This window comes from Canis lupus, chromosome 4 (genome assembly GCF_003254725.2).
Source record: "Canis lupus dingo isolate Sandy chromosome 4, ASM325472v2, whole genome shotgun sequence".
NCBI classification, from domain to species: Eukaryota; Metazoa; Chordata; class Mammalia; order Carnivora; family Canidae; genus Canis; species Canis lupus.
This window is the reverse complement of record NC_064246.1, coordinates 85601882-85618917: the sequence shown is the minus strand read 5'-3', so window position 1 is coordinate 85618917 and position 17036 is coordinate 85601882. Positions and strand designations below refer to the sequence as shown.

The window sequence follows — 17036 nt, the reverse complement described above, 5'->3', positions numbered from 1 at the left end:
CTTAATTTCACAGCATGTGACAAGTGATCCTTTTGTAACCCAGCTTTATTTATATATGTGTATTTTCTATTTTTAGGCTCCACAAAGCACTCAGTTTGTGTTTTACAATAAAGTAAAGAATTGCAGTCTTTCCTCCAGCCGTAAATATTTATTCCTGTAATGTCAAATTTATGCCACTATCTTTGAATGCAATGACCCTCTCTTCTAGTTCCCTGCTAGAGATAAATGAAAGTCACTCTAAGTTTTATTTTCAAGCCATACTGTAATCTTTGTGAAGACTTTAGAGGTAATTAATGCCGCATGTGTGGTGCCAACAACAGAAATGAGTTAATTGTAAAGACAACGACTTGAACATCTATAAATGTATTTGTAAGTACTCAGGAAATGGCATCTTTGTTAGAACTTCCTCATGGCTGATGGAGATAAGATGGGATACATAGACTTTCCCCCATTCCCAAAGTATTCAAATAGAAAAAAAAAAGTCTTCGTGCATTGATCAAATAAGATGTGTTAAAAAAATAGAATGACTGTAAGAATTTTTTCCTGTATTTCTTTTGAAAATATCTCCCAGGGAATCGAGTACAAGAATTCTACTAGGTCCTATCATTTAATTTAGCTCCATTGTTTGTAACTTAGCATCACCTGTATTCGCTAAAAATTCAAGTCCCGTGAAAATTAAAGTTCCTGAAAAATCTGAAAGCCTCCTTTTAAAAGGAGGAAACAAAACATCCTTCTGAGACTATGACAAACTGAAGTAGGGTTATTATTATTTTGAATGTTTCTTTAGTTAAGCATGAAGGTGAAACAAAAGTACCCAAAAGGGAAAATAGTATATCTGTTTTGGGTACATGCCTATTATCCTTTGACAGCATCACATTTTGAAATAGGAACTTTTAAAATAATCTGTAGGAAAAGGGCAAAATGATCCCTCTGGTCATTCAGATAGCATTCAAAAGACCGTGTGTCAAAAGAAACTTCAGCTGTTTTCGTTTGTACTGAATTATTTAATTACTGAAAGGAGGAAAGACTGAACTAATAATCCTGAAATGCAGCAGGAGTGTTAGCTTTTCTAGTTGCTTTTCTAAAAGCCTAGCAAAAAAAAAAAAGTAAATATGTGTTACAGTATAAAAAAATAGTGTGTGTGTTTCTCTAGGTCTAATTAAGCAGTGACTCTCTAACTTTGCTCCTAAGGAATTTGTAAGCTGTTTATATTCCCCAAATATTACAGAAAGAGGAGGCTTGAAGCTCAGTAGCAGAAAAAATGAATCCCCAGAGTAAAGCATTTCTACGAAAAGGGAGAACGGGGCTATTAAGGCAGCAATAGCAGCTGTCCACTACACCTTAACAAATGCCGCAAGACGTCTTTAGTCAATTCTCTACTGATGGACACTTTTTCTTTTGTTTTTCCAATTATGCACAACAACCTTCGGGTACTTATATTTTCTTTTGAATCACTTTTAAAACTCAAATTGCTAAGTTACAGATAATGAACATTTTAAGGCTTTTTATGTATATTATAATGTTTCCTCCCCCAAATGGTGAAACATTTTCTCATCATTTCAGAACTGTGTCCCCATGGGTTCTATTGTTTGCATTTGTTAGGGTTCAGTATAAGATAAATAAAGAGGTTTCAAAATAAATACATAAATAAAGAGGTCTCAAAATGCCATAGCTTAAATAAGGCAGAGTTTTATTTTTCTCTCACGTTAAGAGCTGATGGGTTGATGGGGGTGGTGCTGTTGTTCTCATTATATGGCTTCCCCTCGAAGCTCAAGATGATGTTCCATTTCTTCCCATTTCCCAGGCATCTGGAAGAAAGAAAAAGGAAGTGAGGAGGAAAAACATTAACTTATCAGATCATGACCCATAGACATCACTTCTGCTTGCTTTAATCATCATCACTAGTTATACCAGCACACCCAGCAGTAGGGGATGCAAAAATACAGATTCCAGCTGGTGTCCATATGCTGAGATAATATACAAGATGTTTAATCCGAAACATCTTAGAATTCAAATGTTAACTTCTTCTCATACAGGTTTTATATAAAATGTATTTATCTACCATATATATTCTGGTTAAAGTATTTTACAATTTGCCTTTTATAGTTTTGTTTACATAATCTCTCCATATTGAAATTCTTTGTTGTTAACAGTGTGGTTCAGCTGAACAATATATGAGTGTATCTATATATTTTATTGTTGAGTATATCTTTAGAATTAATACTTAGAAATTCTACATTTTCTTCAATACTCTGAAAGTGCTCAATTCTTTTTTTTAACGCTCAATTATTCTTAAAGCACTTTTGTAATTTGAAATTTTTGCATTTCAGTATTGACTAGTGGACTTTGTTTTGACTAGGAAAAGAGCTAAAGATATAATTTTCTTTTTTCTTTTAATGAACTTTTCTATTTGACCTAACAAATTACTGAGTAAGTAGTGTATGCTGGTGTAAACTGACTAGATAGATAGATAGACCAATAGAGAGTTATCTACATCTATTTTGCTGCTCTGTAAATCTAATCTATGTCTACCTATTAACAATATCTATCTATCATCTGTTTATCTATATATCGTGTCTATCTACCTATAAAGATGGAGTAGATTTTTAAAGATTTGTTATTGTAATCCGAGGATCTATTTCTACACAAAACAGTTTTTTCAAAAGGATTACCACCTGGTTATTATTCCACGTAAATTTTATTTCTTTTAAGTTTTCGTTTACATTATTCAGTTCAAACTTTCAAAATTTACAATTTAATTATTTCTTGCATTTGATGAAGACATTTAGTATGGGAGGAAGGATGATTTCTTAACACTAATGGGTCAATTTAGGAAAATACCATGTGCCATCATTTATTCAAGCCATCTTCTATATCTCACAGTAAAACTGTTGCAAAGTAAGACATGCAAGTTATAGAGATTTTAGTATTGAAATACAAGGAATTCCAGAAGTGATAGAATAATATACAGATTGATATTAATTTGGTTCTAATCCATATGTTTCTCCTTACTTAAAAATTCAATCAGCTTTCCCATTGTATTTCTATCTTGACAATGGACAACCAACTGGTCAAATGTCACTGATAGTATTTCTGTGGAAGATATTAGGTTAGGCTAACCCATAGAAAGTTGTATATGTATCATATGTATCTTCTATATTCCCATGAGGGTGATTTATCTATTCCACTAACAGCCAATTTGTGGTAATAATAATAATAATAATACTTTTCCTAAAGTGGCAGCTCCCTCATGTACTACTAATTTAACGGTCCAATAGAGAAAACTCAGGAAAGAAGTATTTTTGGAGTTAGACTCACTTGTGCTCTTCTCTAGCAGAGACATAAATCAGCAAATCTAGACATTTACTGACCACGGCCAATATAATGTTTCTACCTCAGATCTCTCTCATGGCTTGTCAGCCCGCTATCATCTGAGACACTCAACAGTTGTCAAAGGAAAGCAATGGTCTTATATGGGGCTACTGGATCTGAGTATATTCAAAGTCATACCTGTAGATAAAATTATTGTCAAATGTTTAATGTGATTCAAGAACCTGAAACAAAATAAAGCAAAAGACAAAACTATTACAGCACATGCATACTACTTGAATACACCTAGTGGTAGAGACAAAACAAAAAATTTAAAACACTGTAAAATATAAAGTGCAATGCATTTAAGCAGTTAAAGAAAATTACATGTGAATAAGAAAAGGTTTGTGATATTAAAACAATACATTAAATAAATTAAAATTTAATAAATTATATATAATATATATAAATTAAAATTTAATAAACTTAATAAATTAAAAATAAGTTATTTAACAAACTGAAAAAATAGAACACTATTTAAAAATATTACTAGTCTAAGCTGCAAATTCTGGGAATTTTTTCAGCTCTCAAGGAAAACCAGAAAAAAAAACTTTAAAAAAATTAATGGGGCATATCATATATCTATGTCCTACAGATATGTGGGATAGCTCCATATAATTTTTTTTGATAGCTCCATATAATTTTGTGAATAAGTATACAAATATTATATATATCACATATTATATACACATATAAAATATATATAATGTATAGATACACACAATCTCAGTCTGTTCATAAATTAAACTTATAAATCTCATCTGTAAATTAATATTCATCAGTAAAGTCTTTTATAACTAATGCTTGAATAAATCAATAATCAAACACTTTCAAGAATATAACACTGACAAGTACTATGTGTTAAAGCGGAAAGGATTTAGCTACAATGATGCTCAGAATAAAACTCATAGTATCAACTTCAATATTAAATAAATTACAAGAAACTAAAACATTCTTTCAAAAAAAGGAACTAAGCATTCAGATAAAAAGGAGAGTCATACTAAAAAAACTAAATAGAGATCAAAAATAAAATTACTAAATTAATTATAAAATAAATTAAAATATAAAACCACACAAAACAAGATACTGAGTTTTGAAAGAAAAAACACAAAATGAATTAACAAAATTATTTGAAAAGGCACAATAGTAATTTTTAAAAATTATTTAGAATAATAATAAGGATGGAGCTGCAATAATAGATACGGAGAAGAGTACAATAATTATAGAGAAATACTTTTCTTCGCCACATGCAAATAAATTGTCCACCTCATTGAGTTGGCTGAAATTTGAGGGAAAAGTAAATCTAATAATAGTAATAATAATATTATCCAGAATTACAGATCTAGGTAAGTTATATCCTGCTCACAGGCACCAGCCTGAGTCTCTTCCCATCTGCTATTAGGATTCCCACACATCCAAAGGAGGAGAGTAATTTTCTGTATTTCCAAAAGGATGATCTGGCTTCATTCTTCTTTTTGACATAGAGAAGATCCAAAATTGAAACAGATCAAGTGTCTTAGAATAAATGTAAAATAACATTGAAAGAAGAGTGGGTAGGTTAACAACTGACAGGTCAATAACAGGCAAAATTCAGAAACGTTTTAAAACTAAGAAAGCTGTAAAAATGTTACTGTATCTGTACAACTTAAATCTTAGAAAATCACAAATCTATACACTTACAATTAATGTTAGACTACTGACTTGTGGAAGTCTTATAAGTTTTAGTAACTGTAGTAGTAATAATAGATCAGAAACTATAAATATTGTTTTCAAAGCCATTTCAAACACAGTAAATGAAGTTATAATAAAATTAGTTGTGAATGAATTCATAAGAAGTTTGGGTAAAACAAAAGCATATTCATAGATTACTCTTGATCTCTAGGTCAGGGATCAGGAAGCCTTTACTTCAAAGAACTACATAGTAAATTTGTGGGCCATACTGAGGCAATTATCCGAATTTGCATGAAAGCAGCCATAGGAAATTAAAAATGAACAAATGACCATGACTGTGTTCTATAAAATTTTATTTACAAAAATGGACATTATATGAACACCCTGCATAGTTTTTTGAATCCTGGTCTAGATTATCTACATGAAGTTGTAGGAGGAAAAGGGATCGATAGACTCAGAATTCATAAAATTTATGAAATTGACCAAAATTAATTCAAAGACATTGTTAGTTTTTTTTCTACCTGTACTCTTATTTAATTCTTGATAATATTTAATGATGTACAAAAGGAAAAAAATTACATTTTCCATTTTATTTTCATTTTACAAGTAAAGATTCTTAACTCATTAGATATGGAAATTTACTTTGGGCCACAGAACTATAGGTGATTGGCTTATATTTGAAATCAGATTGTATGAATCCACTATGGGTGATTAATGATGCCAAGTTATTAAAACCTCTGAGCATGGTCCCCCTCTAGCTCTGCAGGACAGTTTCAGAAGTGAAATGAAGATTCTTGACTTCACTTCAAAACATATGTCATAATTTAAATCCAAATCATTATTAAAACAAAGCTATTCATGCTAAAATACGCATTTGGGGGAATTATTTGAGAAAAGGAAATTCATTTTCCCAGGCAAGAGCTAGATATTAACAGAAAAATATAATCTTTTCATGTTTGGTAAATTTCTTTAGGATTTTAGGACTTAGGAAAGCTCAAACCTTTGGAGACTATTATTGACATAACTTAAAATGGACTCAATTTCTCTCTCAAGACATATATTCACAAATGTGTATGAAATAATTGAGTTTACCAATGATTATTAAAAAGACAGAAGCAATATCCCACAAGTAAGGATAAATGGTTCCTTTATTGACTCCATAAAGCAATTTTACTTCATGTACATGGAGCAAGTTTCATTGCTGTTGAGTTAGACTTCCTTTACAGTTCTAATATGTTATTAAATTTTTACAAGCTTTAAAAATATGAACTGTTATTGCTTACTTTGCTTTAGGCTAGCATAATTAACACCTGCATTTTAGTTCCACTTTAATTTTACTTATTAAACATTATTTGATGGTGTTCATTTGGCCTATGTGTTTTAAAATTGTGCTATGTGTAACTCAATTAAAAAGGAGTTCGAGAAGTCAGTAGTTTTATTATCTCCAAGGAAAACCTGTTCAGGGTGATTTATAAGGACTGCATGGTAAGGCCAGGATGAGAGCGTGTCATTAAATGCTTTAGGCCTAGAGATACTTGTAATGCTGAAAATAAAATAACTTCAACTTTGATTTTATTCTTAAATATGTTCTATTTTGACTACTCAACTGATTATTGCATGCTTTTGAAACAATTTGCCAAAGAGTCTTTCAGGTTATACTAGTATACAACCAGTAAACTGAAGCCATTTCCTTATGATTTTATGACAGCTCCAGACAGATCCTATTAATAGAAAATTTTCCTTATTTTGAGCTATATTTGTTTTCCTTTTTTTTGTACTTGTTGTCTATCATTTTTAGAACCTATAAAATATTTACTCTTCTTATTTTCAAATACTGGTACAGCAGTCCCCTAAATCTTGGCTTCTTGTCATTTATTTAAAGGTGATTTAGTGGCTCCTCATATAGCAAATTTCCTTTAGAAATAATGCAATTCTTTTAATTAACCTTTTAAAATGAGTGACCTCTATCCAACTGACCACCTTATTCTCATTAGGACAAAGTAGCAAAAATTATTTCTCATCTCCCTCAAAAGCTTCCCAAAACCGATCACCTTTCCAATTTTTAAGTTTTCCTCCCGTGCCCTTTAAAATAAATCATTGGTATTAAAGGTATGGGATTTTTTTTTTTTTAAAGGACATGTTTAACATAACTTCTCAATGTCAATGGCATCTCCAATTTCTGTTCAGTCATAAAAACTTTGCTGCCTGCTCCAAAATAAGGCCTATTGAAAATAATGCTGCTAATTCTGTATTTGACAGATTAAAGTATTGATATTTCTTTACAACAGACAGACCTGAGGCTCAGGATATTATGGCATGCTGTGGGCCAACACTGAGGCTGTGTGTTTGCTATGGCACAAGAAGTAACTAGAAAATAAGTCAGTAAACCAGTGGGGGGATAGATTGCATATGGCTTTAGGAGGCTTTGATGAAGAGTTTTGCCTCCACTATAAGTAAAATGAAAAAAAAAATCAAAAGATTTCAAGCTGGCAAATTGAATTTAAATGAAATATATATATAAAAAAGAAACCAACCAACTAAACCAACAAAAAAAACGGGCACTACAGATGGTACATGTTGAGATGAGCCCTGGGTGTTATACTATATGTTGGCAAATTGAATTTAAATACAATATTAAAACAAAAAGATTTCAAGCAAGTGTATGACTTATTTTATTTTAAAATGATCAATCTGGCACTGAAGTATGTCCAGGTGTGGGGGCCAGAGACCAGTTAAAAATGTATTACAATAATCCAAATAACTGAATATTATCTCTTGGACAAGAGTAGAAACAGTGAAAGAAACACAAGATACTTTTAATATTTGAGATGAGAGAAATTGTAGAGTATAGCAACACTTTTTAAGGGAGTTCAGCTGGAAAAAAAAAGGATCTGATAAAAGGGAGTAATAACCATAACTTGGAATTAATGCTGTGTTTTGTTTTGTATTTTGTCCTTAAAATGAGTTATAATGTAACATGGTATATGCAGATGGTGATGATTAGTGGAGAGGATGATGTTAATGATATAAACGAAAAACCTCAAAATTGCTAAAGTGATGACCTTGAAAAGGATATTAACAGCCTACCAGATGCTGAGAACTGGTCTAGACAATGAAGACATAACAGTAAAAAGACAAAGCCCCCATTATCTGTACCTCATACTTCAATGGAATGGTAAATTGAAGATAAAAAAAAAAAATAACTCAACCTTCTACATTACATTATCTTGGTTTAAAATGCCATAAAAATTAAGAAAGGATGATTTGAAATTATGCAAGTTTGCTTATTTATATAAGGTCCTCAGGAAAGGTATTACTGCCTAAGTGGAAGAGGAGGTGGGATCCAGTGGACGAGTAGGGGTGACTTTAGGTATGGGTGATCCATGCATTGAAATAGGAAAAGGAAAAAGAAAGGTAAAGACACAGTAGCTCTGATGGTGAAAGTGTATACAGATTTCCTTCTAATTGTTTCCATTACTTCAATAAAATAAAAATCAGCATTAAAAAGTTTGAGAAGTAAAATCCTTATAAGCAGAGAGGGATGATGCAAATTCATCAAGACTGGGTGAAGTGCTGGGAAGAAAAATCTGAGACCTAAGTACGAGAACATATTTACTTTTTCACATTGTTCCAGCTATTCAAGACCTTCGAATTATATGTAAATTTTAAAATCACTGTTCAATTTCTACACACACACACACACACACACACAAGCTATGATTTTGGATGTGATCATATTGAACCTACAGTTAAATTTGAGAACTACCATAATATCATCTTTCAATTCATTCCCATGGAATGTCTCTCCATTTATTTACATTTCTGTGCTTTTTCATCAATTTTTATACTTTTCATTGTATAATGCTTTCTCTTTCTTTGTTACATTGATTCCTATTTGACTCTTTCCAAAGCTGATGTGAATGTGATTTTTAAATATATATTATTTATTTATTTATTTAATAGATTTTTTCAATGCTAGTATATAAAGAGAAAATCGATTTTTGCTTTGTTTATTGATCTTTTATCTCCTGATCTTATAAAACTCATAAATTTTTATATTTTCCTTAGAATTTTCTGGGGAGCATGGATGGCTCCATCACTAAAGCACCTAGCTCTTGATTTCAGCTCAGGTCATGATCTCAGGGTCGTGGGATCAAACCTCATGTTGGGCTCCACACTCAGCGTGGAGTCTGCTTGGGATTCTCTCTCTATATATCCTCCTGCATCTCCTCCCTGCTTACGCTCTCTAACTAACTAACTAAATTATTTTAAAAGAAGAATTTTTTCTATACATGCTCATGTCCTCTGTGAATAACAGAAGTGTTGCCTTTCCTCTCCAATCTACCTGGGTTTCTTTCTTTTTATTGTCTTACTGCAGAGGACAGGAACTTCAGGATAAGACTGAAATGGAGAAACCGAGTATCCTAGCTTTTCCTCTAGTTTTAGTGAGAAAGTATTCAATAATCACCATCAAGTATGGTCGTAGGTGCTAATTCTTTTTTATACCATTTATCAGTTTAAAAAAAAAAAAGTTTCCTTATAGTCAGTTTGCTAAAAGATTTCCTAATGAATAATGAACGTTGAATGTTGTTGAATGCTTGATCTTCAACTTTAAGATGACTTTTTTTTAATTACATGGATAATGTTACATGTATTATGAATTACTTACATTGCTTGATTTTTAATGGGTGAATCAACCTTGCATTCATTATTTGAATAAACTTCTCATGATTGTGTTGTGTAGCACGGTATTTTATATTATAAAATGCTTTTAAGGGATTCTATGTCTATATATTTTTTACTATTTTATTTATTTATTCATCAGAGACACAGAGACATAGGCAGAGGGAGAAGCAGGCTCCATGAAAGGAGCCCGATGTGGGACTCGATCCTGGGACTCCAGGATCATGCCCTGGGCCAAAGACAGGTGCTCAACCATGATATAAAGGCATCTCTTTGTGAAGTAAGTCCCTTGTGAAGTCTGGTCTTAGGGTCAGTGTAATCTTGACAGCAGAATGATTTGTTCTATTTTCTGAACAAAATTTTGGGGAATGATTAGTGATTCCATCTGCAAATCAAGATTTTGTTGTTGCACTTACTGTACTGAAAAAAATTAATTGTGAGTTCAATTTTATATTCAATTTAATAGATACAGGGAAACACATTACCTATTCTTGAATGGGTGATGGAGTTTGTGTCTTTGAAGGCATTTTTCCATTTCATTTCTTTATAACATTTATTGACATAAAATTGCTCAGAATATCCTTATTGTCGTTTTACAATGATAGGAAATGAAGTGATGTTTCTCATATCATTTCGAATATCGATAATTATTTTTTCTTTTCTGTTTAAGATTTTAGATGTCTGGGCAGCCCAGGTGGCTCACTGGTTTAGTTCCACCTTCAGCCCAGGGCGTGACCCCGGGGTCCTGGGATCGAGTCCCATGTCAGGCCCCCTGCATGGAGCCTGCTTCTCCTTCTGCGTCTCTGCCTCTTTCTGTGTCTCTCATGAATAAATAAATAAAATCTTTGAAAAATTAAAAAAATATTTTAGATGTCTGCTATTATTTCTTTCCATCTGATTTATTTTAAAATATTCTTCTTTCTTCCTTAAGGTAGAAAATAAAACATCTGATACATATATTATTTTCTAATACAAGTATTTAATGCTATAATCCCCCAACACACTACTCTAGCTTCATTCCAGAAAATTGTATACATTTAATTTTTTTATTCTATTCAAAATATAATTTTCCTTAAAATTTATTCATTGAAATCTGTCATGTATAAATGTTTTGTTGATTCCTCAGATATATTTCTGCTATTATTCTCAAATTTATATTTATCTCCTCCTAAGAATATAGAATATACTTTTTAAATAATTTCAATTTTAAACAATTTACAGGGAATTGTTTTATGGTCCATAATATGGTCTACCTTATTTAACCTTTCTGTGTCTTTTTAGAAAAACATGTGTTCTGTCATTCTTAGGCAAAACGTTGCTCACAATCTGCCTATTTCCAATACCAACTGCGCAAAATGAGGCATTGAAATTTCCAACTATAATTGTACATCTATTTCCCCTTTAAGTTCTAGCACTTTGTTTCATGCTAAAATGTGTGAAATGAAATTTTCTTAAGAATGCCTCATTTTTTTTGTATATTTTTTATTGGAGTTCAATTTGCCAACATATAGTATAACACCCATTGCTCAACCCATCAAGTGCCCCCCTCAGTGTCCGTCACCCAGTCACCCCGTCCCCCCGCCCACCTCCCCTTCCAAAGAATGCCTCATTCTTAATAATGTTTCATAAATAATAATTTAGGAAACGTTGAGTTTAAACATTCAAAATAAGGCTGATAAAACTGAAAGCCAAGAAAAAAGAAGACATGTCAAGAGTATCCAGGCCACTCAGTATGTGGGATTAGCCACCCAGACTTTGGGGAGCAGTGATTCCCTCCATCTTTCCAAAGTGTGCCAGGCCTGTTGAGTACCAGAGCATAGAGATCATAGGATGATTCCTACTCTACTGAAGACCAGGTCGATGGCATCTGAGAACAGATCATTACCTGTGCTGAGTGGAAGCAAGAGTCTTAAATTCCTGTCTAGGATCCCTTCAGTAGGTACAATGTACTTTTTTACCACTTTTCCCCTTTGTTTCTTTATAGTTTCCACTTAAAGGAAATAAATAAGCAAGAGAGTTGTTGTCGTAATGGAACAGACTTTTGTTTGAAAATATGTATTGCTTTGCTAAAAAGAAACAATAAAATCTACAGATGTCCAACTCTAAGGAGAAATTCTCACTAGCAAACATTTCTGCCTATGATGGGATATGAGGAACTAGATTTACCATCTAGCCTTAACAACTAGGAAACCACATACATGTACCACATACAAACACGGGTTTTCAGGTTTGAAATAAAGAGAAAAGGATACTAGTTTGCAGGAGGAAGGAAACGTTTAGGATGAGCCCTAGGAGTGCCTGATTTGCTGCCTGGAAAGTTTCAGGATGCGATTGTTACAGGGAAAACATTCTCTATCAGAAGCAGGCAGTGATGCTGAGTGGAAGAGATCAACTTTGAAGATCAGAGAGGTCAACAAGGTTAGGATTTGTGGGACAGATTACCAACGTGGAGGCCGGAGCATACCCTGAAGAGACTCCCTTGTGTCCCTAGTAACGGACTCAGGTTCAGCAGCAAAAGGAAGGAAAGAACATAAGTCAGATTACACATTCTTTTTAGTTACTTAGTGGACGGTGATATTCTTAACCGGAAAAAAAAAAACATATTTCTGGAAGAAGAGAGAGTCCAGCAGAAGAGGATGAGTTAAGGTCATCTAAGTACTGAAAATCCTGTGGAATGTGTAGTGTAGAGAAAGGGTAGAACCCAGGAAAGAGACCTGAACTAGAAAATATGGTGCCAAAACTTTGGAAGTGGGTAAGAACTTCAAGGTGCAATACATTCAGGTAAGAGGAAGGAAGAAAAGACAAGAAAAATGTCCAAGAATGGGGCATTCTGTACAGCGAACACCAACCTTGAAATGTTTTAAACATGGCTTCGTGATTTGCAAAAGTTATGTTTTTCTTTTAAGCAGAGAAGAATAAAGAGACATTTTTTGCTAAATGGAGTTTTTCCTCAAAGCAGTATGTGCTCATCCTCAGCATGTCTACAAAGTCTGGCAGTGTGAGTTCATGAAAATTTGCCCTGGATTAAGCTGAACGTTCAGTATTTTTCCTCAGCTTACTGATATGCTTTAGTGAATCGCCCTTACTAAATCTTGTTTCCAAATTTCATTTTACAAAATTGTTTTTGCATATGCTTGAGAGTCGCCAGTTGCGTGACTTTGCATACGCCACTCTCCTACTCACACACACAGCCAGAGCATAATTATAACCTATTAACTTCTCATTTTTAACGTGTGTCAAATGTTGGTAAACAGCCAGCCTGGAGTGAGGCAGTGGGATGCCGACTTGTCATAAGCGACTCTTCCTTCAAAAGTCAAATACTTTGTAGGAAGCCCTGATAGAACATTGTCTGTCCATGGTGGGGCAATGCTACTTTGCTTTTGAAATTTTAAAGCAAAAGGATAGAGCAGAGCGATAGTTGTGCCTGTCTTTCCCAGAAGCATCGACTTGCACAATCAACTGTACATGAATGTAGCTTTGCAGGATCTAAGAATTCCAGGTAAGAGATTGTAGTACCTGGAGGAAGTACAGATTTTTTTTTTTTTTTAATATACATTAAGGGAAACAGGAAAGACAGATTCCCATTACCCCATCACTCCTCACCCAAGTGCAGGCAGCCTGATGCAGAGAGAGAGACACCTGCCCCCTGGGAGGAAGAGAGTAACCTGAGAATCTGGCTTCACCATGGACCTCAGGACTAGGCCACCCCCCACATCTAAGGTGACTCCTGTAAGGCTCCCATGCAACCAGGCTTCCAGGTACCTGAAGACTCCCAGAGCCCCAGGCAGACACCGGGCACCTGGTAGTCTAAAGAACCTAGCTCTGGTGATCCCAAGCCATGGCTCACTCCAGCACTGGCCAGCTCTTGTGTCCTAGGTGCTCCTGTGACCCCAGGCTCCTGGCAGGCTCCCCACACACCCAGGTTGCCAGACAAAGCCCCGTGCAAGTCTGATGAGAAAAGTAGGCTCTTGACCCACCTCAACCACAAGCTGACTCTTGCAGGTCAGGCCTCTTGCACACCCCAACACCTGGGCAGCTTCTGCAGTGTCAGCCTCAGGTCAGTCTCAGGCTCCCAGCCACCCCCTGCCAGATCACACCTACAGGCTCGCTTCTGAGGCTCCAGTAACAGGCCAACAATCATAGGCCCGTGTGGTCAGCTTATTTCAGGGCCAGACAGCCCCTGTGGTCCCAGCCTGCAGTCTGGCTCCTGGGAAACCAGGCTCCAGCCCTCTCCAGGACCAAACCATCCCCCACGGACCCAGACGCAAAGCCCATCCAAATTATATAACATTTTTATATATGTATTTTATATGCATTTTAGAAGTTTTTGCAATGCATATAATTCACCACGCGTTTATATTTATGATTTTTTCCAATGTATAAAGAAGACCAAATACTGATTGACTTCTAAATGAAACAAGAAAACTGGTCACATTTTATTGTTTTTCCATTTCAGTTTAGTAGAAAAGATGCATTATATTTAATTAATGTAATTCAAATCCTCCATTTAACACTGTGGTTGAGTTTCACCTCTTGACTTCAAATCCTAAAACCCCAGAGTCCTCAAAACATTCTATACCCTGAGATTATTTTGGATTAAGTTTCAACATACGTGTAGTGCATTGAATGGTGGTTCCTCAAAAGATACGTTCACATTCCAATCCCTGGAGGCTCTGACTGTGACGTTATTTGGATAAAGGCATTTTGCAGATATAATTAAAGACCTTGGGATGAATATATCCTGCATTGTCCTGGAGGATGGTGTACCCGAGGACAAGTATTCTCATAATAGACTGGAGGAGGAAAAGACGCAGACACATGGGAAAGGACCATGTGAAAATAGAGGCAGAAATTGGAGTTATGCAGCCACAAGCCAGGGAACTCCTAGAGCCACCAGAGGCTAGAAGAGGCAAGAAAAAATCCTCCCTTAGAGCTTTTGGAGGAAACATGATTCTGCTAATTGATTTTCAGCTACTGGCCTCCAGAACTCTAAGGAGAACACTTCTGCTCTTTTTGAATTGCAGAGTTGATGGAAATTATTACAACAGTCATAGGAAACTAATATCATAGCAAGGAAGAAAGTTTTCATTGCTTTTCTTTCATGCTTATCCTTGATGGACAAATTGCCTTAAATTTTTACTTCTAGTAATGTTAGATTAGGGAATGCAGAAGAACAAATCTTAGATCAACCTGAACAGTCGGGATGAATTATGGAACCAAGGTTTTTTTTTTTTTTAATTTTTTTTGGGGGAACCAAGGTATTTTGAGAGAAGGAAATGCAAAGAAATTGGCTATGTTTTAGGTAGCTTGTTCCAGGGAACATGGGTGAAAAAGAGCAAGAAGGTGCTGAGAGGTTAAATCAATGGGATAGAACTTTTGAGTGTGTCATATATAGAGACATAAAAATTGGAGTTCAGATGTTACCAAGTAAATGGACTCCTAGCAAACAACATATATTTTCAGATTGGGACTCGAAATGATACCCGTTAAAATAAAGATATTAGAAATAGTAAGTCTTTCTGGGAAACTACAGCCAAGATTCAAAATATGCCAAATGCTACAATGAAGTTGAAGTGATCAGGGATTGCTAAACTCTCTTATCTCTCACCTAAAGCAATCGTAAATATTCTCTGGAGAAAACATGATCCTTGGCTATTTTTTTCTTCCATTTTACTACAATTATTCATCAGTCAAAAATAATCAAGGATGTGAGATTACAAGATAAAAGAAGAAAGCAAAAGAAACGATAGAGACTAGAATTGACCTCAAAATGAATTTTGATAATAAAGTTATCTGAGAGACTTAAAAAAAACTGCATCTTATGTGTTATGAAAAAAGGAGATTAAGAAAATCTGCAGGAAATAATAATCAGTGAAACCACAATCTAGAATTTAAAAACACAATGATATGATTTAGAACTTTATAAGTATGTTTAATAATTGATTAACTTCTATTGAAGAGTGATTACATGAAATGCAATATAGGTCAGATTACAATATTCAGAATGAAAAAAATATATATATATATTCAGAATGGTCAAGAGTCTCTTTCAAGAATCTAAGAGATTGAGGCAGGAGAGGGGCAGAGGGAGAGAGAATCTATTTTAGTAAAAATTTTATTCATTTATTTGAGAGAGAGGGAGAGGGGGAGAGAGAGATTGAGAAAGAACGTGCACAAACAAGGGGAGTGGGAGAGGGAAACGCAGGCTCTCTGCTCAATCCCAGGACCCTGGGATCATGACCTGAGATGAAAGCAGATACTTAACCAACTGAGCCACCCAGGCATCCATCTTTCTCTCTTCTCTCTTTCTTTCCTTTTTTTTTTAAGATTTATTTTATTTTTAGAGATATTTCCCACAAGTAGGGGGAAGGGATGAAAGATAGAATCTCAAGCAGACACCCTCTTCCCTGCCCCTGCTGAGTATGGGGCCTGATGCAGGGCAATCTCATAACCCTGAGATCATGACTTGAGCCAAAACCAAGAGCTGGACACTTAACCAAATGACCCACTCAGGAGCCCCTCAAAAGCCTCTTTCATGTATTCAAGCTACTCTTTGATGTATGAAATCATAATAGTGTTGCTCTTTGATTTAGAGAGTAAAGGGAGCAATTGGGAGGGAAACCAGGAACTTCCAGAATGTTAGGAATGGTCTGTGTGGTAGTAACGCAGTTTCTTTTCTGTAATCAGTTTTGTGCACCGTTGTTTCATGTACTGTTATCTATAATGTGTGACCATTCATTTCAATTACAGAATTAAATAAAATTAATCTTAAAAACATTCTATTTCCTCCTTTTCTTTTTACTTTAATAGCACCTTCCAGATTTTCCCGTGCTCTCTCAAAATTACTCTAAATATCTTGTACCCTATCACAAACAGGATGGTTCATATCAGAATTAAAATAAGAGCTTGTGCCTAACCCAGGATGGCTTCAAGCCACTTCATCAATCAGATCCAATGAACTCAACTTAGTGTCACTCAAGCAAAGGGACTGGTTCATTGCTTCAGCTACATACAGCTAATCTTTTAATCAATCTTTCCTCTTTTACAAGAGAAAAAAAAAAATCAAGAACTGTGAAGAGAACGAGATTTTATCCTGTGAGTACACTGACAGGTTAGCCTAACGCAGTTTCATATATCCTTCTAGAAGACATGAGATCTCAGGGTCAGAATCCATATAGTTTATTACTCACAATAGAGCTTGCCATGCTGCATGCCATTCATGTTTGTATGCCTTTGCCCTGTTCCCATTTCACACAGGTATTTTTCCCACAGAGAAGTATAAGTGGATTTTGTACAAATAATAGGTTTGTATC

The 17036-nt window shown here is 34.6% G+C and overlaps 1 long non-coding RNA gene across 1 annotated transcript in view; it reads left to right on the top strand.

The window, feature by feature from the left end:
* The window catches only part of LOC112652716 (uncharacterized), a 57557-nt gene extending 49124 nt beyond the window's left edge, over positions 1-8433 (top strand). The window contains exon 4 of the long non-coding RNA XR_004815098.2: positions 1805-8433. This is a non-coding gene — a long non-coding RNA (uncharacterized LOC112652716). The remainder of the gene's footprint in view (positions 1-1804) is intronic.
* The last annotated feature ends 8603 nt before the right edge of the window (positions 8434-17036 follow it).